Source organism: Megascapheus bottae, chromosome 13, assembly GCF_031878675.1.
Source record: "Megascapheus bottae isolate mThoBot1 chromosome 13, mThoBot2.hap1, whole genome shotgun sequence".
Taxonomy (NCBI): domain Eukaryota; kingdom Metazoa; phylum Chordata; class Mammalia; order Rodentia; family Geomyidae; genus Megascapheus; species Megascapheus bottae.
This window is the reverse complement of record NC_143521.1, coordinates 14,392,701-14,417,111: the sequence shown is the minus strand read 5'-3', so window position 1 is coordinate 14,417,111 and position 24,411 is coordinate 14,392,701. Positions and strand designations below refer to the sequence as shown.

The 24,411-nt window shown below is 35.4% G+C and overlaps 1 long non-coding RNA gene across 1 annotated transcript; it reads left to right on the top strand.

The window, feature by feature from the left end:
• Positions 1-283: 283 nt before the first annotated feature.
• LOC150055553 (uncharacterized) lies at positions 284-22,418 on the top strand. The gene is made up of 4 exons (XR_016537444.1): positions 284-399; positions 20,905-21,041; positions 21,267-21,333; positions 22,334-22,418. It is a non-coding gene; the product is annotated as an uncharacterized LOC150055553 (long non-coding RNA).
• The last annotated feature ends 1,993 nt before the right edge of the window (positions 22,419-24,411 follow it).

The window sequence follows — 24,411 nt, the reverse complement described above, 5'->3', positions numbered from 1 at the left end:
CCAGGGAGATTAAGGCTGTGATAATCGAGAGGGCCAGGAAACTGCAGGAAGGAAGAGAGGAAGCCATCCTTGGGGGCAACTTACAGCAGTGATACTTTTCTCTGCTTTTTGCTCACTATAAATGTTTGTAGACATGGAAGTCACTGACAGTGCTCTGAGAGCAACAATTGGTGTGAAAGCTCACAAACTTCATTGTTTGGAAATACATGTGGGTGTGAAGGGCCAGAATGAAGAGGCAGTGATGACAGAGATTAGCTGAGGTCACTAAAGAGGTATAGGACATGAAGAAACAATGCTGGATGGCTTGTTGGTTGAATACCAAGAAGCTGAATCATGTCTTGACTGGGCGATTTGGAGACTACATGGATGAGTACAGATGAATGGAAAGAGCAAATACAGGTCAGCAGATACAACTATCATACTCAGTGGACATAAATGAAAACTGAACTGTGGAAGTTGAGGAAAGGGGTATGATGGGATCTCTCCTTTCGTAGGGGTTGAATAATAACTGTTACTGTGTGTGTATGTGTATACTGGGATTTGAACTCATGCCCTGGATGCCAGCATTTTGGCAAAATGGTGTCACTCCACCACTTGAGCCATAGCTCCACTTCTGTTTTTGTTTTGCTTTTGGTGGTTTACTGGAGTTTCCCACAGAATATTCCTACTTGGAGCTGTCTTCAAACTGTGACCCTCAGATACCAATTTCCTGAATAGCTAGGAATACAGACATGAGCCATCAGCACTGCACTCTACTACTTTGTTTTGTGAACGATCCAGTGTATTGCATAAGAAATTCATGTTAAGGATAATTAGCTGGTGTGGTTTGTGTAAGAAGCCATTCTGAAGTGCTGAAGTTGGTGATTGATAGATACACTTGATAAAAAATAAAATTGTTGGACAAAGTAAAGGCATACAGTGATTAAAAATCAGAAATTATGATTGGGTTTCCAAACAGTAAGGAAGATAGCACTGGGATGGCAAAAAAAGGCAAAGAACACCAACTCCTGGCTCCTGAAAAGACATCAGAGAAGAAAACGAATTTATTTCACACTTCCATTTAAATCTTGCATGGCATTCATTATCAGTTATGAGACTGGCATTTTCTTTTCTCACAGATATATTTTATTGTATAGTCCCCTTGACACATGGGATATGATCAAAGTAGGAAGTAGAGAGAAATAAATCCAATTGAGAAATTAGTCATAGGATTTTAGAGTCACTAGCATGCCAAGCTCCCACTTAAATTGCTTTTGGTTTCCTGGTATACAATTGATTGCTAACATCTTTAAATGTTGTTCCTTTATAATTTCTGTTCTGCATAGTCTTGTCATTTTGAAAGTTGATTTAATTATTTGAGGTTTGAATGCCAAATTCAGTTGCTTAAAAATGTATTATTTCTCGAATGCAGGAAGTTAATAAACATTTTTCAATGATTAACTAAGGGGACAACTCAGATACTTTAAAATGTTTTATTCCAAAAGAAATTTGATCTAACAACTATACCAAATATTGTTGGATAGAACCACATGGTGTCATGGATATTTCCTGGTTCTAAAAGTCTGTGAATACTAATCTAGCTCAGATAAATTTTACTTTCATTGGGGTGAACTAGTAGGAATCAAAATGGAGATGGATGATGTTCTATTTTAGTATTAAGTTGGAATTTAATAAAGGAAATTAATTTCCTCTAATTGTATAGCAAATTGTCATAAAGAGTTCTATACTAAATGAGGAATTTGGTGCTTTCTTTTTCAATATTAACAATAATTCCTCTTCAAATACCTCAATTCTATTTTTAGTTAATATATATTCTTACACATCTTAATTGAGTTCAGTGTGATACTATTCTTTCTCAGCTGTACAATTTACATCCTTGTTTGTGCTCATTTCCCTTAGCTATTGATTAGAAGTTATTGGCAAACCATAAAGTGTTTAGAAATATCTAGTAATTTGTATATATGTACTGTTCCTTGCTAGCAAGTTATGGTAATTAACCTTTGGGAAAACAAAGTTAACATTGATTTTGTTATAAATGCTGAGAATGTAAGACACAGAGATGACTTACCCAAAGTCTTAAGGCAAAGTGTTTTCTTGTCATGGTTTTGAGCCAGATTGTTTTATTACCCCTTTCCAAACTGAAATTTGAATAGTTGAACTAGTAGAGGATTAATATAAAATACAGAAACAAATGGATTTTCAAGTTCATAAAGAAGTTTTCTGGCGATGAACATCTGTAACCCCAAACCTTAGGAGAATGAGACAGTGTGATCAAGTTTGGGGCCAGCCAGTGGCTACGTAGTCCACCCAAGATCAGTCTTTGCAATGTAGTAAGACTTGGTTACAGAGAAAAAAGAAAAAGAAAGCAAGGCAAAAAAACCCTCAAAAATAAATATGGAAAGGAATTTATGTTTGATGGAGTTTACAGAGCTCTCACTAAGTTAAATTCCATAACTCCAGAGGAACCCAATATGTGATTCAAGATATGTAAGCAAAATAGCTACACATTTGAAGGTAGGCTACATATTTTGACTATATAAATAATTCACTCATGATCATATGGCCAGTTAAGCACTAGTTTGCAATTCACTTTGTAATTATTTCAAGGAATGCAATTTAAAAATTTAAATGTGTCCTCTTTTGCAATTTTCTGCCTGTGTCTTTCTCTGTCAATGTCAGGAGTTCTTGAATGTTTCTTTAGGCCTCACATTCCCAACACAGCCCAGATTGAACATGCAGAGCATCTAACTCACAAGAAGAAAGATGACACTTAGGTCACCAGTGTTCTGCCTCACTTTGCTCATCTGCCTCAACTGCCATCCCTAATTAGAATAAAGAGATGACTACTTCCATGGCTGATTCTGCGGTTGCTGTAGTCAAATGCACTTACAGAGCCTTATATAATTTTTTCCACTTGATGAACTTATTATTCATTGTATAATGTAGGAAGACAAGATATTAATTTTCAAAAATCTAGGGTCTTTTTTAATGGATGAAATACACTTGCCATATAAAGGGTTTAAAAAATTATAAAAATAAACCTTCATGTACTCTGAGCTAAGAAATCCTTTTAAAGTAACTTTTATAACTCTCTTACATATCTTACTTTCCCAGAGATAGTGGTTTTTTTTTTTTTTAATTTTTCTGGTCCTGGGGTTTGAATTCAGGGTTTGGGCTCTTGTTTCTGAACCTCTCTGTGCTCAAGGCTAGGGCTCTACCACTTGACCCACACTGCCACTTCTGGCTTTTTTCTGAGTAGATTATTGGAGATAAGAATCTCATGGATTCTTAGCCTGCCTTGGCTGGCTTTGAACAGAGATCCTCAGATCTCAGCCTCCTGAGTAGATTAGGATTACAGGCATGAGCTACTAGTTTTTATTTCCCTAAAGACATATGAAATATTTTTCATTTCTGTTTGTTCTTGGGTTAAGAATTGTGCATTTTTAGCAGGATACCAGTGGCTCATGGTTGTAATCCTGTTTACTCAGGAGACATATCTGAGGATCATGGTTCATAAGCTACCTCAGGCACAAAGTCCATGAGACTCCTATCTCCAATTCACCCCCAGAAAACTGGAAGTGGTGCTGTGGCTCAATGTGGTGAAGTACTAGCCTTGAGCTGAAGTGTTTAGGGACAGTGCCCAGGCCCTGAGTTCAAGTCCCATGACCAAAAAAATGTGCATTTTATTGTAATTAATAGAAGGGTGTCATTATATTCGCCAGATAGATGGTGCATTAATTCACATACATTGATACCCTTTCTCATGTCTTGGTCCCCATTTCCCTCCCCCCACCCTCATCCCTCATCTTGTTTTCCCCCCTTCCCTATCCAATTTCAAATAACCAAATACAAATATATCCAATATATCAGATAACAAAGTGAGATACTGTAACAATATGAGATACCCAAGGGACAGCAAAAGAGATGAGAGATAACATAGTACATTAAGGACAACAATCACTCATTATATGGCTTTTGTTTCTATATCCTAGAGGTCCTTTCATTTAGCGTCATACTATATGGCCTTATGTATCTAGGTTTTGCTCTATTGCAAATCTCTGCTATGAGAGCCCAAGGTTTCTACTGATTATGACAAATGAGGGAAACCATTGAGCCTATGTTCCTTTGAGTCTGGCTTACTTCACTTAATATGATTTTTTCTAAGTCTTTCCATTTCCTTAAAAATGGGACAATGTCATTCCTTCTGACAGCAGCATAGAATTCCATTGTGTACAAATACCACATCTTGTTGATCCACTCATCACCTGAAGGACATCTGGGTTGGTTCCATATCTTTGCTATGGTAAATAGTGCTGCAATGAACAACGTTGTGCTACTGGAGCTAGTATGTCCTTGTTTCTGGACAATTGGGTAAATGCCAAGTAGTGGAATTGCTGGGTCATAGGGGAGCTCTATGTTTAGTCTTTTGAGGAACTGCCATACTGCTTTCCATAGTGGTTGAACGAGTTTGCACTCCCACCAACAGTGTAGTAGTGATCCCTCCTGGCCATATCCTCGCCAGCATCTGTTGTTATTAGATTTCTTGATCATGGCCATTCTAACTGGAGTGAGAGGGAATCTTAGAGTTGTTTTGATTTGCATTTCATTTATGGCCAGAGATGTCGGAAGCCCGGGGTTTTTAACCTGCACATTCAAGTTACTTTTAGGTTTAGGTTCTATGTAGTTCTATTTTTTATTTTCTTGTTGCCTACCAATGGAGAACCTGTCTCATCTTCAGGAACTAGTCATTTAAATCATTCCACAATGCATGTTTTTCTCCTTCTCTTCCCTAATTCAAATAAATGTATATACAATACACCAGGTACAAAAAAAGAAATCTTGGTTTAAAAATGAATTTTTCTGCTGAGTATAATGACATAGGCTTATAATTCCCACACTTTAAAAAAATTGAGGAAGGGTGATGTCAAATTTAAGGCTAGCCTGGTCTATAAAGTGTCTCTCTCTCTCTCTCTCTCTCTCTCTCTCTCTCTCTCTCTCTCTCTCTCTCTCTCTCTCTCTCTCTCTTTCTCTCTCTCTTCCTCCCTCCCACTTCCCCCACACATACAACCCAGAAATTAATAAATATTTCTGAATTTATTTTTTATATCCTGAATTTTTCTAAACTCAGAGCAGATTTATCACATATACCTACCATTCAGATATGCTTGGGAATTTGGTGAGGAGTGTACTAGAAGGCTTAATAGAGCAATCTTATATACTTGTTAACTTATAATTGACTAGGTCTACTTTGGCATGATGCAGTAGAGTTGAGTAGATTCAGTAGAGGGCTAAAGGATAACACAGGTTTTAATAATTGACATCTTAACTCAACTACTTAGGAAGTACATATTAAAATATTAATGGAAAATAGCTTTAAGACCTAGGCTTAGATGGTTTTTATCTGAAAAGTAACTAAAGCCATATAGATGAGGGTAGAAACTCCAATAATAGTATTGTGTCTATGTGCAGACATGGTTTTGTGTGTGTGAGGATGTGGATGAAGGGAAGGAGCCTGAGTTCAAACCCCAGCAACTGTCCAAAACAAAACAAAGCAACTAATTCTCACTAATGACTAGAATTTATATTTGTATATTTATTTTAATAATTTTCTTTTAAAATTATTATTTATAACTTCTTAGACTTATTCCTAGTTGCTTTCTTTTTATTAATAATTACATGTCCATATTATAATTTTAGTAGTTGATTGTTACAAGTTTTGTATATTAATATCATACTTAGTCATACATAAACTAACTCATAAATTGTATCATCTAATAGATCTTTTTTCCTTCTGTCCTTTTATTTTCTATTGTCATATATTATATTTCATGAGTTGGATATGTCCTCTAATAAAATGTTGAGTAAAAGTTCATAATATGTACCTTCATTTATTCTGATTTTACAATAAAATCTTTACTACTCCATTGGCTATTCTGATGTTTACTATACATCTGGAGTAGACAGAAGTATTCAAGAAGGGAATTTCTATATATAATCACTGGCATATAGATTTTTAGAACATAATTACAATTAAGGTGAGTCTTTGTATGTCATAGATACATATTAATCTATGTAATAAAACATTATCCTATATAGAGCCTATTATGGATTTTTATGTCTATGTAGTTATGTTTATATCACCAAGACCATGTCCACAACCTTGGGTATCCAAATATTGAGTCATCACTCTTGTACTGTTTAGATCTAATATCTACATATTAAGGATACCATGCTCCTTTTGTTCCTTTGGTCTTGACTTATCTCAGGCAACATGATTTGCTCTAGCTTCATCCACTTCCCCAGTGAATGCCATTATTTTATCTTATCTGTTGGCTATGTAGAATTCCATTCCATTTTGTGTGTGTGTGTGTGTGTGTGTGTGTGTGTGTGTGTGTGTGTGTGTGTGTGTATCCCATTTTTTGTATCCATTCATGATGAACATGGCAAACAAGTGTCCTTATCATATCCTGGGTTATGATGCTCAGGATATGGTAGGATGTGGGAAGGTCTGTTTTTAGGTTTTTTTTGTTTTTTTTTTGCCACTCATGGGCTTGAGCTCAGGGCCTGATCACTGTCCTTGGACTTTCTCAAGGTTAGAGCTCTATCACTTGAGCCTCAGCACCATTTCTGGCTTTTTTCTATGTATGTGGTACTGAGGAATTGAACCTGGGTCTTCGTGCATGCTAGGCAAGCACTCTACCACTAGGCCAAACTCCTGGCCCCTGTTTTTAGTTTTTAAAGAAACTTCCAAACCACCTTCCAGAGTGACTGAACTAGTTTACATTCCCACCAGTGTAGAGTGTTCCTCTTTCTCCACAACCCCGCCAGCATTGGTCGTTGTCTGAGTTCAGAATATTGGCCATTCTAATTGGGTAAGGTGGAATCTTAGGGTTGTTTTTATTTGCATCTCCTTTATGACCATGGATGATGTGCAATTTCTCATATGTTTTTCTGCCATTTTAACCTCTTCTTTTGATAAGTCTCTTTAGTTCCCTTGCCCATTTAGTGATTGGTTTGTTGGGTTTGGGTGGGGGAATTAGTTTCTTGAGTTCCCTGTAGATACTGGATATTAGGCATTTGTCTAATATATTATTGGTAAATATCTTTTCCCAGTTGATTGGCTGTCTTTCTACTTCAGTAGCTATATTTTTATCTGTGCAGAAACTTTTTATTTTTATGTAGTCCCGTTTGTCAAGTCTCTCTCCAATCTGTTGTGACCCTGGAACTCTGTTCAGGACGTTTTTGCCAGCGTCTATGAGTTCCAGTTCGGAGTAGACAATTTTTATTAGGTTTTTGTCCCTGTCTTTACAAAATGATTTAAGATTTTAATGAAATTCCAATTCATATGTCATTAGGAACTTGATTTAAAAATGGACATGAAGACAATTTACTTAGAAAACCCAAGACACACTGTACAAAACTTAAAATATGTAGAGACATGATCTATCAGTAATCAAAATGTATCAGGGGAAGCTAGGGTCATTTCATAATAAAGTGTCAATTGACCAGTATGACAGAGTAATACTGGTTTTTTTAAATACTCAGTAATTCCAAATACATGAAACAAGACTGACATCAATGAAATCAACAATGCTAAGTGGAACTTGGCATTTACCCAATCATCCAGAAACAAGGAAATACTAAATCCCTAGCACAACGATGTTCATTGCAGCATTATTTACCATAGCGAAGATATGGAACCAACCCAAATGCCCCTCAGTTGATGAATGAATCAACAAGATGTGGTATTTATACACAATGGAATTCTATGCTGCCATCAGAAATAAAGACATCTCCCCATTTGTAAGGAAATGGAAAGATTTGGAATAAATCATATTAAGTTGGGCTCTCCTTGCAGAGGTTTATAATAGGGCAAAACTTAGATACATAAGGCCATATAGGATGACGCTAAATGAAAGGACCTCTAGGATATAGAAACAAAAGCCATATAATGAGTGATTGTTGTCCTTAATGTACTATGTTATCTCTCATCTCTTTTGCTGTCCCTTGGTTATCTCATATTGTTACAGTATCTCACTTTGTTATCTGATATATTGGATATATTTGTATTTGGTTATTTGAAATTGGATAGGGAAGGGGGGAAAACAAGATGAGGGATGGGGGTAGGGGGAGGGAAATGGGGACCAAGACATGAGAAAGGGTATCAATGTATGTGAATTAATGCACCATCTATCTGGCGAATATAATGACACCCTTCTATTAATTACAATAAAAATATATTGAAATGATTAAAGAGGTAACATGGATCAAGGTACATTGTACTCATAAACTGAAAAAAAACAATACTAAGTGGAAACTGAAGTATCTTGCCTTAATAACAGACAGGAGATTGTGGATCGAAGCTTACAAAGATAAAGAATACTTGTAATTTACAGAAGAATTTGCTCAAAATGAGGAAGTACACAAAAGCTCATCCCCAAAGTAGACCATCTTCAGGGCCACAAAATAAGTCAATAAATTTAAGAATATTCAAGATTTTAAATTTATATTTTCTGAATATAATGCAAATAAAGCAAATTAGTAGCAAGATACTGGAAACACAAGAAGAAATACCACTACAACAAATATTTTGTACTGAACATGATAAACCATTTTTCAAACAGGAGATGTCAATTTAAAATATTTGTCTTAAATTGAATGATAGGTTGACAGGAGTTTCTTATTAAGCCTTACATCTTTATTGTATGTTATATATGCACATGTGTATATTTCAATTTGTATACCATGCACAGTTCAAAGACAAATAGGAATAACAGAAATATTCTTTTAAGATATAGAAACAAAAGCTATATAATGAATGATTATTGTCCTTAAGTACTGTGTTATCTTTCATCTCTTTTCCTGTCCCTTGGTTATCTCATATTGTTACAATAATTTCACCTTATTATCTGATGTATTTTATATATACTTGATTGGTTATTTGAAATAGGTTAGGGAAGGTGGGAAATCAAGATGAGCCAGGGGAGAGAGAAAGGGAAACGGGGACCATGACATGAGAAAGGGTATCAATATTTGTGAAGTAATGTACCTTCTATCTGGTGGATATAATGTAACCCTTCTATTAATTACCTTCTATCTGGCAAATATCATGTAACCCTTCTTTTTTTTTTTTTTTTTTTGCCAGTCCTGGGCTTGAGCTCAGGGCCTGAGCACTGTCCTTGGACTTTCTCAAGGCTAGAGCTCTACCACTTGAGCCTCAGCACCACTTCCAGCTTTTTTCTATGTATGTGGTACCGAGGAATCGAACCCGGGTCTTCATGCATGCTAGGCAAGCACTTTAACCACTAGGCCAAACTCCCGGCCCGTAACCCTTCTTTTAATTACAATAAAAACATGAAAAAATATGAAAAAGGATATTCAAAAAAACCACATATAATAAATCTGCAAATAAGATGAGCAAAAAAAACAAAGATTCTTTTAAGAAAGACTGGAGGCAGATTTGGGCTAGATGTATACATGTGATAAACTTAAAGCTTTAAAGAAAAGAGAGGAGTCTGGGAGTTTGGCCTAGTGGTAGAGAGCTTGTCTAGCATGTGCAAAGACCTGGGTTTGATTCCTGGGTTCCACATGTGTAGAAAAAGCTGGAAGTAGTGCTGTGGCTCAAGTGGTAGACTTCTAGCCTTGAGAAAGCCCAAGGACATTGCCCTGAGTTCAAGTCTCAGGACTGGCAAAAAAAAAAACAAAAGAAAAGGAAAGAAAGCATTAAAACTTAGGTAATATTTCATAATCAGTGATTTAGTTGTTGCTCTTTTTTATTGTTTCTTTTGTAACCACTATAAACAAACAACACTAAGTACTGTACACACCCATGCTTGCTTCAGGGTTAGGTTCTTTGTGGTCTTTGTAGAAAGATGGCAAGTAAACATATGTGTTCCTTGCAGTTGCTTGTATCATTAAGCAATAGAAAATAAGAAGGGAAAAAGGAAGGAAGGAAGGAAAGAAGCAAGGAAGAAAGAAAGAGAGGAAGGAAGGAAAGAAGGCAAGAAGGAAGGAAGGAAGAAAGAAAGAAAGGAAGGAAGGAAGGAAGGAAGAAAGAAAAGAAGGAAGGAAGGTAAGAAAAGAAGGAAGGAAGGTAAGAAAAGAAGAAAGTAATGCACAGCATCTGCAATTGCATTTTAATGAGACCCTGAAATAATGACTGCAGCTGAGCCATTCATTACTTGTGTAAAGGAGACCTACCAGCTTTTCCTCTCATCACTTCTGATAAGGAAAGGTGATGGCAAAGGCCCAGGTGGAAGGATTTAGGGTAAAAATTAAACTGCTTGTCCAATGCAACAAACCAGTTGAGAGGCAGCATGTAAACATATAGCAGTGTGATCATTGGTTGGGAACAAAATTACTGGTGATATATTTATCAATATAAACATTTATTCAAATATTATTAATATTTCTGATTTTTCTTTCAGGTTAATGGCTAAATGCTTTTCATCCATGGAAATGGAAATTATATGTTTGTTATATATAGTCTTTGAATAGCTACACATTTACACATACCAGACAAAATATTGCTACTCAAAGTCATTCTGTGTATTTCTACTTCTTGGAGATCAACATTATCAATAAAAATCATCTCAAAATGCCTTTTTGAAATAATTACATCCTAAAATTCACGTAAGACGAATTTCTTTTTGTTGACAAAATAGATCTTCAAAAACTTTTAACATTGACCGTAGCTTAGACAAATGAGTTTTTCATATTATTAAATCAGATTGGAAAAGCATGTCAGATTTATAAAACCATTTGTTCCTACAAAATGATACAAGTGGAAGGCTTTTGAAGAGGGTTGGCTTGGAGCACTTCATTATTTTGAATGCTGGATTAATGTTCATAGCGTTCTGTTGCTCACTTTTATGTGGGGGCTGGTCTGAAATGCAGTATATTATGCAATGGTTTTGTCATGTATCCGTGATGATATTAACAGTCTAATGCTAAACGGGTTTGGAGGAAATGAGGAGGGAAAAAAATGACTTACTATATTTACCCTGAAACAAGATTCAATCTGCCAGTGTATTTAATACTATATTTTTCATTATCTCTCAAGCATATGTTGAAACTGCTACAGATGATGAAGTTAGCTGCTGGGCAGAGCTTTCATCAGTGCTTTCTATCTTTATTTTAATAAAAGGAATGAGCAAATAGTTTGTGACCTTTGTCAAGGGCTTTGTGGAAGACAAGAACCTAACCACCAAATCACTAGCCTGAAGCCCTACTGAATATTCAAAACCACCTTCCCTAGTGAGGGAAAATGTCTTATCATAAAGCCATTGTTTCTTATAAAGCTCTACTTTGAACAAAAGGTTCAGAGGCTAAGGGTAAAATATATTTTGCATAGGTAACAGCATTTGTAAACAATCCTGTCTTGTTTGGAGGGAAAATACATACCCTTTAAGGTCAATGAATCTTTAAAAATAATAAGAAATCCTGATACTAGCCAGAATGCTGGAATCCTAGTTAAGCTGACTTATTTGCAAAACCAAGCCTTTTAGGTTAGGTGGAATCATCATATCTTATAATAATAACTTACCGAGTGCCTACCTCGGTTGCTATGTAGAAGTCTTTACTAAATTAGTGTATAATTCACACTTAGAAGGTAAATCTTATGATCACTTCTGTTTTATAGATCAGTAAACTGGCAGGAAAAGACATAAGAGAGCATCAAGTCAAAGGAACCTGATTCTCTCAAACTCTTATATTTGGAGATGACCACAATTATAGAAATGACACATGTGGTATTTCTGGCTCTTGAAAAATTAAAGTGTTTGAGAATGCTTTGAGATATGTACTAAGTTATATTACTAACGTCTAAGATCTGTAGATATCCTATGTGTCCTTGGGAAAGATTGCATTTTCCAACTGTCGCAATCATATCAGATCTCCAGCTTGAAAAACATACATTTGGTCCTGTCTGCACACAGATACCTTTTCCATGCTATTCTATTATTGCCATTACACAAATGAAAGAGTTCCAAACTGATGCAGGCAGCTAACTTGCCAATTCAATCCCCAATCTCTGCATGAAAAATGACCAACACTCCTTGAAACTGTGGGCAGAACAGCTCAAATCCATAGTAAAGAGATAGTGAGCCTTTCAACTTTAATGTGCCCGTTATTTACAGGATGATAACTGAACATAGTAAACTGGTACACATTTAGTTTCTGTGATCACTTCTTAGAGCTTATTTTCTTCATAAAAGCTTTTTTTTGAACATTTAGATTACTTATGTATATGAAAATAGGGTTGAATGGGGTGGAAGAGTAATGTTTTAAAGCCTCACCATTACAAGTGATTTTTAAGTCTTGATTAGAAACAAATATCTAACAATGATGATATGTTAAGCCATCTTTTGTTTTTTGTTCCTTTTTTAGACAAGTTCTGAACTAAATGTGACTTACTAACTGCTAACAAGACCTAATGATTCGTTACTATCTCATCTTGTTCTAGGGAGCTTGCCTCCCCATGTAAATTAACACATTGCTTCCTTTTGTGAAAATATCTTATATATCATATAATGAAAAAAAATTTCTGAGACAGTGTGCTTCTGATTTAGCTCATTTACATCCCCAGAATGACACACGGATGGGAACTTGGGTAGAATATTTTTAAAGTAGACTTTACAATTTGAAACCATTTTTCCTAATGGATTGCCTTCATTAGAATTGTTTATTGCTTTAATTAAGGTTACATATTTGTTAAGACTTAGATAAGAATGTGAAACAAATTTCATGAATAGCTCTTATAAATATTCTTATATTCTTACATTACATAGTTGCTAATAGTCATAATGTTTCTTTGTAAAAAACAGTATCAATTGTTGGTACTTCACAACGAAAAACTCTGAAATAGACATCATAAGACTTGGTTTCTTTTCACACTAAATAGCTCTACCTTGTTTAATATTCTTATGATTTTATTTCTTAAAAAAACTCCATTAAGAACAAATCATAGTAATTTCCTTCTTAAAATACGCACATACTAGCATTTAAAAATTCTACCAACACTTCCATATTATAAATTCATAGACATTCCAGTCTTGCATTAGTAAATAAGGTTATTTCAAGAGCAATATTATGAACCGATGTCTTGAATTTGCCCAAAGTAAATGACTAAAGCCCCTGACGCTGAATTTCAATCATATAATTTTATGTACGTGCATCTGTTAGTTGAAAAATTGAATATACACTGTCAAAATTTTTTTAACTGAAAGCTGTTTTGCAACATATTTTAAATTAAAAAGTGGAATAGTGTTATTCTTAGTTTGTTTCATTCTTGTTTGTTGTTTTTCTTTTTTCTTTTTTTTTAGCTTCAGCAAAGTATTCTTGTCACAACAGTAAGGAAATATGGACAGTTTTCAGTGATGCAATTGATAGTGAACAAATATGAAAATCAAATTATGGGTAATCATAAAAGACATAAATTGGGATTTGGCAGAGAGTATTCAGTAAGTAGTCACATAGGTTAAGTAATCAATAAGTAGCCACATAGTTACATAGTTTGAACAATGCTTTATACAACGACATGTGTGTGACATCCTTCATTAGGTTTATTGTGCTGGATGAATTTCTGAGTGGCTTGACCTAATATGAATTTCTTTTACTTCCTCAAATCTCTCATATCAATTTTTACTTATAATTCTTTAGTTTTATCCAACTGACTCTCTTAGGTAGTAAATATAAATGGATGACTTACTCCTAAGAATACTATCATTGAAACCTAGGATAAATTGAGAATCTGATGGTGGCCTACTTTCCCTCCTTTGCTTTGGTGGGGCATGAGCTGATGTGCTAAAGTTCTCACTGCTATTTTATCAGTTAAATTTTTTTTGCCAGTCTTGGTGCTTGAACTCTGGGCCTGAACACTGTCCTTGGGTCTTCTCACGGCTACAGCTTTATCACTTGAGTCACAGCACTACTTTTTTTCTGGGTATGGGGTACCAAGGAATTGAATCCGGATCTTCATGTCTACTAGGCAAGCTCTCCACCAATAGGCCAAACTCCTGCCCTTCTGAGTTAGTGTTGATTGACTGGTGACTATAAGAAATTTGAAATGAGAAGCATGTATGTCAAGAATTATTTACTGTAGACCTGCATAAAGAACATTTGAGAGAAGGAATGTTACTTGAAAATGCCCACCTATTGTTGTCTTCCTTTTACATGTTTTAAAATTTTTAATTCTATGTCGTTGTAAAAAGACAACAGCAAAGCTATCCTAATCTATAACACATCAGCAGACCTATAAGCTGCACACATATGTATAATTATTATATATTAATCAAAAACAAAAATACTTTGAGAAGTGTTAACTATCCTGATTTGATGTTACACATCTCATAGATGTGCTGTTATGACCTGGTACCCAGTAATCTCAAACAATTAAGTGATGTAAGCCAGACTCAAAGGAACATAGGCTCAATGGTTTTCCTCATTTGTCATAATCAGTAGAAACCTTGGGCTCTCCTAGCAGAGATTTATAATAGAGAAAAACTTAGATACATAAGGCCATATAGTATGACAGTAAATGAAAGGACCTCCAGAATATAGAAACAAAAGCCATATAATGAGTGATTATTATCCTTAATGTACTGTTATCTCTCATCTTTTTTGCTGTTCCTTGGTTATCTCATATTGTTACAGTATTTTTCCTTGTTATCTGATATATTGTATATATGTTTATTTGAAATCGGATAGGGAAGGGGGAAAATCAAGATGAGGGTCGGGAGTGGGGAGAGGGAAATGGGGACAAAGACATAAGAAAGGGTATCAATATTTGTGAAGTAATGCACCTTCTATCTGGTGAATATAATGTAACCCTTCTATTAATTACAATAAAAATATATGGAAATAAAGAATAGATCTGATTTTAAAAGGAAAGGAATGAAATGTGAAGTCAGGAAGGCTAATTCCAAAATGGCTATAAGAAAACCAAGGATAAAATTATTGTAATTCAATGTCTATAAAACAAGACTCCTCATACTTCACAAGATAAGAGAAGAATGACATGAAAGAAAATATCCTAAAAGGCATTAGGTAATGGATTGATTTTTATCTAGATTCAGGTCTATTCACTCTTGCTTTATAAATTGAGTGCTGATCTTCTGTAACTTGTGAAACTCTCACTACATTCTAGTAAGTGGGAGATCTCACTCATGTATTCCTTTATGTGCCTTGCAAATTCAAATGTGTTTGTGTATGCACAAAGAAAAGCTTGTTTGTGTAGTCGTACAACCACATTTGTCTTTAGGTTCTGATAGTTTGTCTACTCGATGACATGAATTTATTCTTATCTCTGTGTCTGTGAATTTTAGGATAATAACTGGTTTAGCATCTATCTCTCTCACATTCTCCCTCTCTCTCTCTCCCTCTCTCTCTCTCCCTCTCTCTCCCTCCCTCCCTCCCTCCCCCCCCCCCCCCCTCTCTCTCTCTCTCTCTCTCTCTCTCTCTCTCTCTCTCTCTCTCTCTCTCTCTCTCTCTGTCATGACATTTGTTTGGATGATTAAATTGACATAGCATCCACTAGCAGCACAATCTGCCAAGTGGTTCTGCATTCCTTTGTCTCCTTTGCATAGGTCCTTGTTGGCTAAAGAAGCAAGGAAGAAATTTCTAAAATGTGATTTTCTTTTGTAAATGCTGATTGGCTACATTCCAAGGGAGCAAAGCCAGATTGTCTTTGGAAATTGAAACTAAAACCCGGCATTGTGATCAGAGACCTGAGTGCTGTGATTCATTAATGCTATTTTGATATCAAGTACTTGAAAAAATCCTCTGTATGAACAATTGGTGGGAGTCTAGCAAAATAGTTTTGACATTTTGCTAACATTAGTGCTTCAACACTGAACCATCTGCTAGAGAGTTCTGAGTCTGAATGAAAGGTGTAAACCTGGATTAGCATCGATATGGTTTTCTATCAAGTTTGGCTTATTCTCATCTCACTGGACGTTTTCCAGCTCCCTCTGGAAGCCGAGATTGCCATTGTAGAGTGAGATGCCATATGTTAAGATTCACATGACATATTACCTAAAAGTCATGAATTATTATACCATGTCTCTTTACGGAGCTGTGATTAAAAATGTTTATGTAAATGTACCTCCAAAGAAAAATGGTACCCAGTGTTGGGCAACAGTTTGTGTGGTAGCACTGATGAGATTCCCTGACTCAGTAAGAGTGGATCTCGAAAAAGTCTAATCTTGTGACAATAAAAAAAAAAAACCAAACACCTTTTTCTGCAATGTATTGATTTTAGAGGAAGGGGAATTATTAGCTATAAACCAATAACTACCTCTATAGAACACAAAGTCACTAAGAAAAATAAAATTACTCAAAAATGAACCAAAAAGCCTTAACCCTGAGTTGAAGTAAAAAAGAGCCTACAAATATTCCATAAATGGAAGTTCATATATTCCATAAATGTTAATGTTTTGTTCAGTTGAATATTCATATGATTAGCACAATCTTTGGCTTTTAAAGCCATTGGGACTAAGACCTCCATACTTCTCTCTCTTATTTTTCTTTTTACCTCCATATTTCTCTATTCACAAATAGAAGCAAGTACTTTGACCTATAAACAGTAACTTTAACATCTATCTCTATGTACATTTCATATGGCCTGCATATCTTAAAATTTCTTTAGGGTTAATATATGAGTTGTGTAGAAGAGATGCTTCTGTATACCTTAATATTCTATAGACTTTTCTAACAATGTTCATAGACATTTACTGACAAATGTGTATTTTTCCTGCCCTTATATCTGAACTGAGATAGTTTTTGATTAACATCTAATGTTAGAAGAGGAAAAACAAAGTATCATGACCAAAATGACATGTTTATATTTTATGAATAGATAAAATTTATTACGTTTCATTGTCATGAATTAGTAAAGAAAGGTTAATCAAATTAAAAGACCTATGAGACATACATTTATATGAGTAAAAATAAATGCCTACTTTTTTCAGCAAAGTTTTTTTGTGTGCATGTGTTCGTGTATTTGTGTATGTGTTTGTGTGTGTGTGTGTGTGTGCATGTGTATCAATGATGTAGTAAGTATAACACTAAAAGGTAAGTCATATTCCCCCATGTAAGGAGTTGAAATGACAAGAAATATACAGTCTTTAAGAAATTACATACAAGTAGGCTGTTTTATATATAGCGTACATATGCACATACATAACACACATATTTATGCATATATATGTACTTGCCACACACTAATGCAATGAATAACGACACCCAGCTCTTGCTGGCCCACATTATCTCAGCTCCAGAATGCTAGAGAATGCTCAGAGTCACTGTGGGACCCACGTGGCTGTGTGTAGGATCAGCATGATCGGCTGTCACTGGCTTCACTGGCATCTGTCCCCACAGTGAGACAAGCTGCAACATGAATTATTGAAGACGTACACATGCAGATCTGTGTCACGATTATGCCAAATAATACATTTTGCCACATGCCTGAGAGCTGAAAGAAGACATGGTCGACATCATCTTTAACCCTTTTTGACAATCTGCTACCATGTTACAGATTTTAAAAAGAAAACACAAAACTATGATTCTTTGTGATAGGTTTATGTCTCAGACATACGGGAAAGGCAAGTTATTACCCCCTTAGAATTTTCATCTGCTTTTAAAGCATATATTTGCTAGCTGGTTTGGACACACTCTTTTTTAATATAAATCTGTTTCATCAGGTGATTAATAAACAGTAGTTCAAATGATAAAAACAGAATTAGTTTCATTTGTAGTGGGATTTCACTTTGGCAGATTGCTGGATGTTGCTTTACTAAGGGAGTGTCTGTGATTGAAGATGCCTGAAGCAGTTCATAAAAATTAATAAATGTTTACACCAATAATAATTTATAAAGTGGTTGCAAAATTTAACTGATATAATTCATATTCTCATCAATCGGGAAATATCCTCCAGAATAACAGTTTCAAAGGCCTGTCTTTTGAAAATGTTGTAGTGTTGTGGGGCTATGTGGTAATGAGAGCTCCAAACCCCACAAAAGTGTGTATGACACACAGCTTTATCTATTGTATTTATATGAATATATTAATTGATATATATATTCATTATAGTAACGGGACAAATTTTCTTGCTATATTGCTAACAATGTTACTATTTAGTAAAAATGATTTAACCATCATCTGTATGGCCTTAGAAGACTTACTTAGGTTCTTTTTGTCTCAATTTTACCCAGCTCTAGAAAACAGTAGAATAACGTATATTATGCTTCCTGTCATGCAGGGTTGTCATCCAAGCACAATAAATCAGTAGACAGAAAAATATTTAACAAATTCACAATACTAGCAGTAGCTATAATAGCTGTTTCAAAAGCTACTAGTGGTTATAAAGGCTTATTTTTCTAGAGATACTTACATTTCACAGTGGCATTTTTTTATCTTAGAAAAAAGTACAAAGAGTTTTTAATAATTCCAGCTACCCTGTCTTACTTTCTACCTTACTCTTATTTTTTTTCAACTCCAATCTCTTAGGGAGTTAAATGGTGGCTGTGACCATTAAAAATAAATTTTAGGGCTCAAGTTTGTAATATTAGCTCCTTGGTAGGTAGAGGTCAGAGGAACAAGGTTAAAGGATAGCCCAGGAAAAAAGCTTTTGAGACTCTATCACAAGCAGTGACTGGGAAAAGTGGCACAAGTTTGCCATTCCTAGAAACTTAGGGACACACAAATAGGAGGATCACAGCCCAGGTGAGCCCAAATGTAAAGTGAGACTTTCTGAAGGTAACCAGTGGAAAAAGGGACTGGAACAGTGATGCCACTGCCACCCTAGCAAGTGAAAAGCCTTGAATTCAATTATCAGTACTAATAAAAGAGCAATAATAATGCATTTTGAGTAAGTTACATAGAAAGAAACGATTCAGATATTATTGAGAGACAATCTTCTTTGGTTTTCTCCTATTTTGACTTCTTATAGAGAAACAGACTGTTCAGACTAGAGGTGTGGCTCAAGTTGTAGAGCTCTCACCTAGCAAACACTAGGCCCTGAGGCAAACACAGAATCACAAATACTAAATCAGTCAATCAATCAATCAATCAATCAGAAAGTGAGAAACAGTTCTAAACATTTTCTTTAAGATATAAGGATCTATATGGTCAATAGTTATTGAAGATGAGGGTACTTTCTCTCTAGAGCAAAGACCATGCATTTATCAAGAATAAAAAGTTTGAGTTATTTTTCTTTCTTACTTTTCTTTCTACTAGTCCTGAGGCTTCAACTCAGTGAGTGGGCACTGCTCTTGAGCTTCTTTTGCTAAAGGCTACCACTTGAGCCACAGTGCCACTTCTAGCTTTTTCTGCATATGTGGTACTGAGTAATCAAACCCAGGGCTTCATGCATGCTAGGCAAAAACTCTACCATGAAATCAGATTCCCAGCCCCCTGTGTCAAAGAGGATGTTTTTGAAACAGAGGAATTAGAAAGAATTCTTTCAAATTTCTAGTTTGATGTCCATTCCTGCAGTTGCCAGACTGACAGTAAAAGAATGTTTATATATGACAGAAACTACCACAGTTTTAACCAACTGTAAAGGTTTGTCACTACTATCTAGAAACCTCCTTGTTTCGCTGCTGACCTGCTTTCTTCAATTATTACACAGTCAATGCCAAGATTCTCCCTTTTGAAACTGATGTTTGTCTGGTATGCACATCAGTATACCAAGATGTGTCCTTGCATTTGTTGTTTAGATGCTATTGTAACAACTGTGTCTTGATAACTAGTATTGTTGGCCAGGGTTTTGTTTTGTTTTGTTTCTGGTAAAAACACCGTAAACTTTGGGCAGATCACTCTCCTCTATTTTTTTTCTGGTTATATTGCATAAATTATACCTCAAGCTCCAAGTATATCCCATGATTTGTTAAGCTAATAAATATGTTTTACTTCCATTTCTACCCTGATTCTGTGACAGACATGTAGCTTGCTGAGTGTAGCCACACTGAGTTTCAGGCAAGTTGCTGGTTATTCTAAGTCATGAGGTTAGACCAGCCAAAAACAGACTGAGAGAGACAGAATACACAGACATGTAAATAGATTTACCATCCTATAATGTCATTTTTCTGGGTCAAAAATTCATTGCCACATGCTATTAATGGACTTCTAATTCAACACATTTCGTAGGCTTCCTTTCTTTTGTCAAATTTTCAACTACCAGTCAAAGTATTCTAATTTGAGGAAATAAAAGTTCATCTGATGGCTTCAAAAACATTTAAAACATTTATTCTATATTTTCTTTTTTTGTCTATAGCCATTATGTAACTTTGCCTTCTTATACCCGGCTTAGCTGCCAGGCACTCTGTGTGTGTGTGTGTGTGTGTGTGTGTGTGTGTGTGTGTGTGTGTGTGATTTCTTGGGAAAATGTAAAAAAATCCATGAGCCCATTCCCTTTAAATGTATGAAAGCATTTAGCCAAAAACTTGAGTATAGATTAGAAGGGTTACTTCCAGTCTGTGGTTTATGAGTTCCTGGTTAAAATTTTTGCTAAATTATAAATGACTGATTGTAGATTCTTTTGTTAACCCTGTCCTCCAAATACTTTCTTTGTGGATTTGTGTGCTGTCTCATGGCTGATGTAAGGTGATTTAGAGTAGACATCTCCCTGTGTTCCTTGAAAACAGGAGTTACCTTCTACATTGTTACCAACTTCACACATGGACAGTGGGCAGCCATGGAAATTAAGGAGGGGCTAGTTCCTCCTCTATTCAAGTGACTACCTTTGGGAAGAATGTAGTAATGAATGCAATCCATTGCATTTGAAGAGATCTGATACTTCTCTCTATGAAGCCATATTTCCCATTCTGTTCCACTGTTATTTCATTAATTGAGATTACAAAGTAGACATTGGAGTGAGTGCTTTATTTTTCAAATTCATATTCAAAGGCACACAATTAACTAACTGAAGAATACATGATGTACTTTCTCACTATTTTACTGGATTATGTGGATTGATAAAAGTTGCATGCATACAAAGAGAAGATGAGAGACTACCTCACTCTGCATATCTGATTATCCCCAAGGTATTTATATGTTGCTATATTACATATCATACATGTTATACTTCAAATGCTATTGCACAGAGTTTCAGGACATTTTGCCTCTGACTATTGAAGCAACTTGAGCTACCTTTGAAATTTCCAGGGCAGAGGAGAGCAACTTGAGAGACTGAAATCTGAATCAAGGATGTTTGTGGTAAGGAAAATTTTCTTCCCAAAAATAACCTATGGCTTTCTGCTCTATGTCAGTTATAAGAAGAATTCATGGAAGACACCTGCATTGTTTGAAGTTGATATCCTCATTCCATCACCAATGGTAACTTACTTATAAGTATGCAAATTGTATGCAAAATTAAAGACATTCCCTGGGGGTATAGCATTCTACTGTCAGCATGATATTTTAAAAACAGATGTTTTAATATAGTCTTTAGGATTTGATAAAGAAATTATGAAGTGCTATGTGAACTCAGTATATTGTAAATTAGAATTTTTCAAAAGCATATGGATGCAGTCTTCTTTAGAAGACACACAAACCTTCTCTCACTGGTAATCAGAATAACAAAGAAGATTTAGTGTGGCAAAAAATTTTAAAAAAAGATGTGAGAGGCTGGGAGTTTGGCTTAATGGTACAGTGCTTGCCTCGCATACACGAAGACCAGGTTCAATTCTTGGTATCACATACACAGAAAATGCCAGAAGTGGTGCTATAGCTCAAGTGGTAGAACTCTAGCCTCAGGACTGTCAGAAAAAGAATATTTCAGTTTTCTTATAGTAATAATAATCGCTAAGATATGGTATCAGCCCTGATGCCGCTTAGTGGATAAGTGGATCAAAAAAGGTAGCATACACATACAATGGAATTCTATTCTGCCATCAGAAAGAATGACATTTTCTCATTCATAAAGAAATGGAAAGACTTGTAAAAAGTTGTAGAGAAGTAAGCCAGACCCAAAGAAATATAAGCTGCATGGTTTTCCTCATTTATAATAACTAGAATATAAATCTATAAATTAATCCAATGAATTATAAAGGACAAATAATTACACATGCTCTTTAAGCCTCACACAGTGAGAGCAAAGGAGGATATTCTTAGGACAGGATTAAAATGGCTCAATAGCTATGTACAGATGGGGATATAAAATGATGCTCATTGAAATGAACTTCAAGAAATGGAAATAATGGATTATTTATTGTACTGTTTTTAGTTTTTTCCTATCTCTTTTATTTCCTCTTTTATTTATTTGGTTTATTCTCTGTTGTCACTGTTCTTTATTTTTGTACCCTTTGTCTTGTGTATACCTTTCTGTGATTTGAAGAGAGGAAGAGGAAATTGTCAGCCAAGGGTGAAACAATTCAACAGTGATACTGCCTAGACACTAGATTGGAAATGAACGTTGCAACTTGGTGGGAGGGTGGTGGGTGGGAGGAAGTGGAGAAAATGAGGAAGGGGTAACACTATTCAAAAAGAAATGTAGTCATTATCTCACTTATGTAACTGTAACCCCTCTGTCCATCACCTTACAATAAAATTTAAATTAAAAAAGATCTTTTCATAATCCAGTGAATTTCTTTTATTTTACCATTTTGAATAGACTCCAGCAATTCCAGTGTGCTGTATCAAAACTTCCAATGATTTGTGCATTGTGAGATTTATTACTCATGAAAATGTTCTCCACAAAATAATGCCACTTGTAAAGGTAATTTAAAGCTGCAGATTCTTCACAATCTCTGGAGTCCACATGCTTTTTATAGTCATTTTTCATCGAACTCTGGGATAGAATCATTTGCTACATATGGAATAGAACAATCATTGATTTGCTATTTTTTTCTAGATCTCATTTAGTTATGAAAGCAACAAAATACTGTTCTCATTTCATTCCATGAAAATATCTGCTTTGGTTATTGGAAAATGACATGTCATTTTTGAAAGACAGTTGCCACCTCACCTCTTCTCCGACAGACCACTCATCTTACCCTTCTTCTTAGTATCTGGGTTTGAACTCATGGTCTCGCACTCACTACGCTTCATTGCTCATCTAGCACTCTACCACTTGAGACATTCTTCCAGCCTGGGTTTTGGTTGGTTGCTTTTGGAGAAAGCCTGATTCAGCTTTAAAACACAATCTTTAGAATCTCAGCTTCCTGAGTAGCTTGGATTATAGAAATGAGACACTGTTGTCTTGCGTTGGCTCTTTTTTTTTCTTTTTGCTAGTCCTAGGGCTTGGACTCAGGGCCTGGGCACTGTCCGTGAGCTTCCTCAGGGCTAGCACTCTACCACTTGAGCCTCAGCACTACTTCTGGCTTTTTCTGTGTATTTTTGATATCACAGAATCAAACCCAGGGCTTCATGCATGCTAGGCAAGCACTCTACCTGTAGGACACACTCCCAGACCCCTCTCTCATTTTCTTAAGGCTTTTAAAGCTGTGGAAATGTTTGTTTACTAAGGAGGATAAAGTTAATTGCACCAAAATCAACGAGTTTATGTACTTTTCCAATATTAAATTGGTATAAGGATGTATTTTTGTTATGAGTACCAGTAGTGGCTATTAAATCATAGAGACTTTTTGAAATAACTCCAGCAGTAGGACCCTGAAGAAGACCTTTAGTGAAATGATACATTCCTGTTGCAAAAATATCAAACTGGCTTTGACTTTTAAAACAAATTTGCATGCTGCTTTGCATACATTTGCATATGACAGATCCTTATTCCAAATATTTGAAACAAAACAAATTTAGTTAAATAGGCTAAAAGTATACAATTGAATTGCAATTCAGTGAAAAGGATACGGTGCACTCTCTATACATAACAGATTTAAAAAGCAATACTTCTTAATTATATTCCATAGGAAGAGTCAATATCCTTGAAGTTATGCCTCTACTTTTCTTTCCATCAAGATTTCCAGGAACTTCTTCAGCATATTCTTTATAGATATTCTCACACCATCATAGTTATTTTCAATTTGTTTATGCTCATATATAATTTCATGTGATTATTATGAGGGAAACATCTATCAGATAACCACAATATTATAGAAATGTGACTATGAACTTTCACAAACCAGAAACAAATGTATGTACCTCCAGGCTCTCATTCCTATTTCCCTATTGCTTACCTATCCTGAATTATTTTGGTACCAGTCCTAGGGTTTGAACTTGTGCCCTGGGTGCTGTCCTTAAATGCTTCTGTTCAAGGCTAGCACTCTATCACCTGAGCCACACCTCCACTTCTTGCTTTTGGTTAGTTAACTAGAGATAAGAGTCAAATGGGTTTTCTTACCGGTCTGGCTTTGAACTTCAGCCCTCAGATCTCAGCAGCCTTAGATAGCTAAGATTACAGGTGTGAACCATTGGCACCTGGCTACATTGGCTTAATAGCAAATGCTAGCTTTTTGT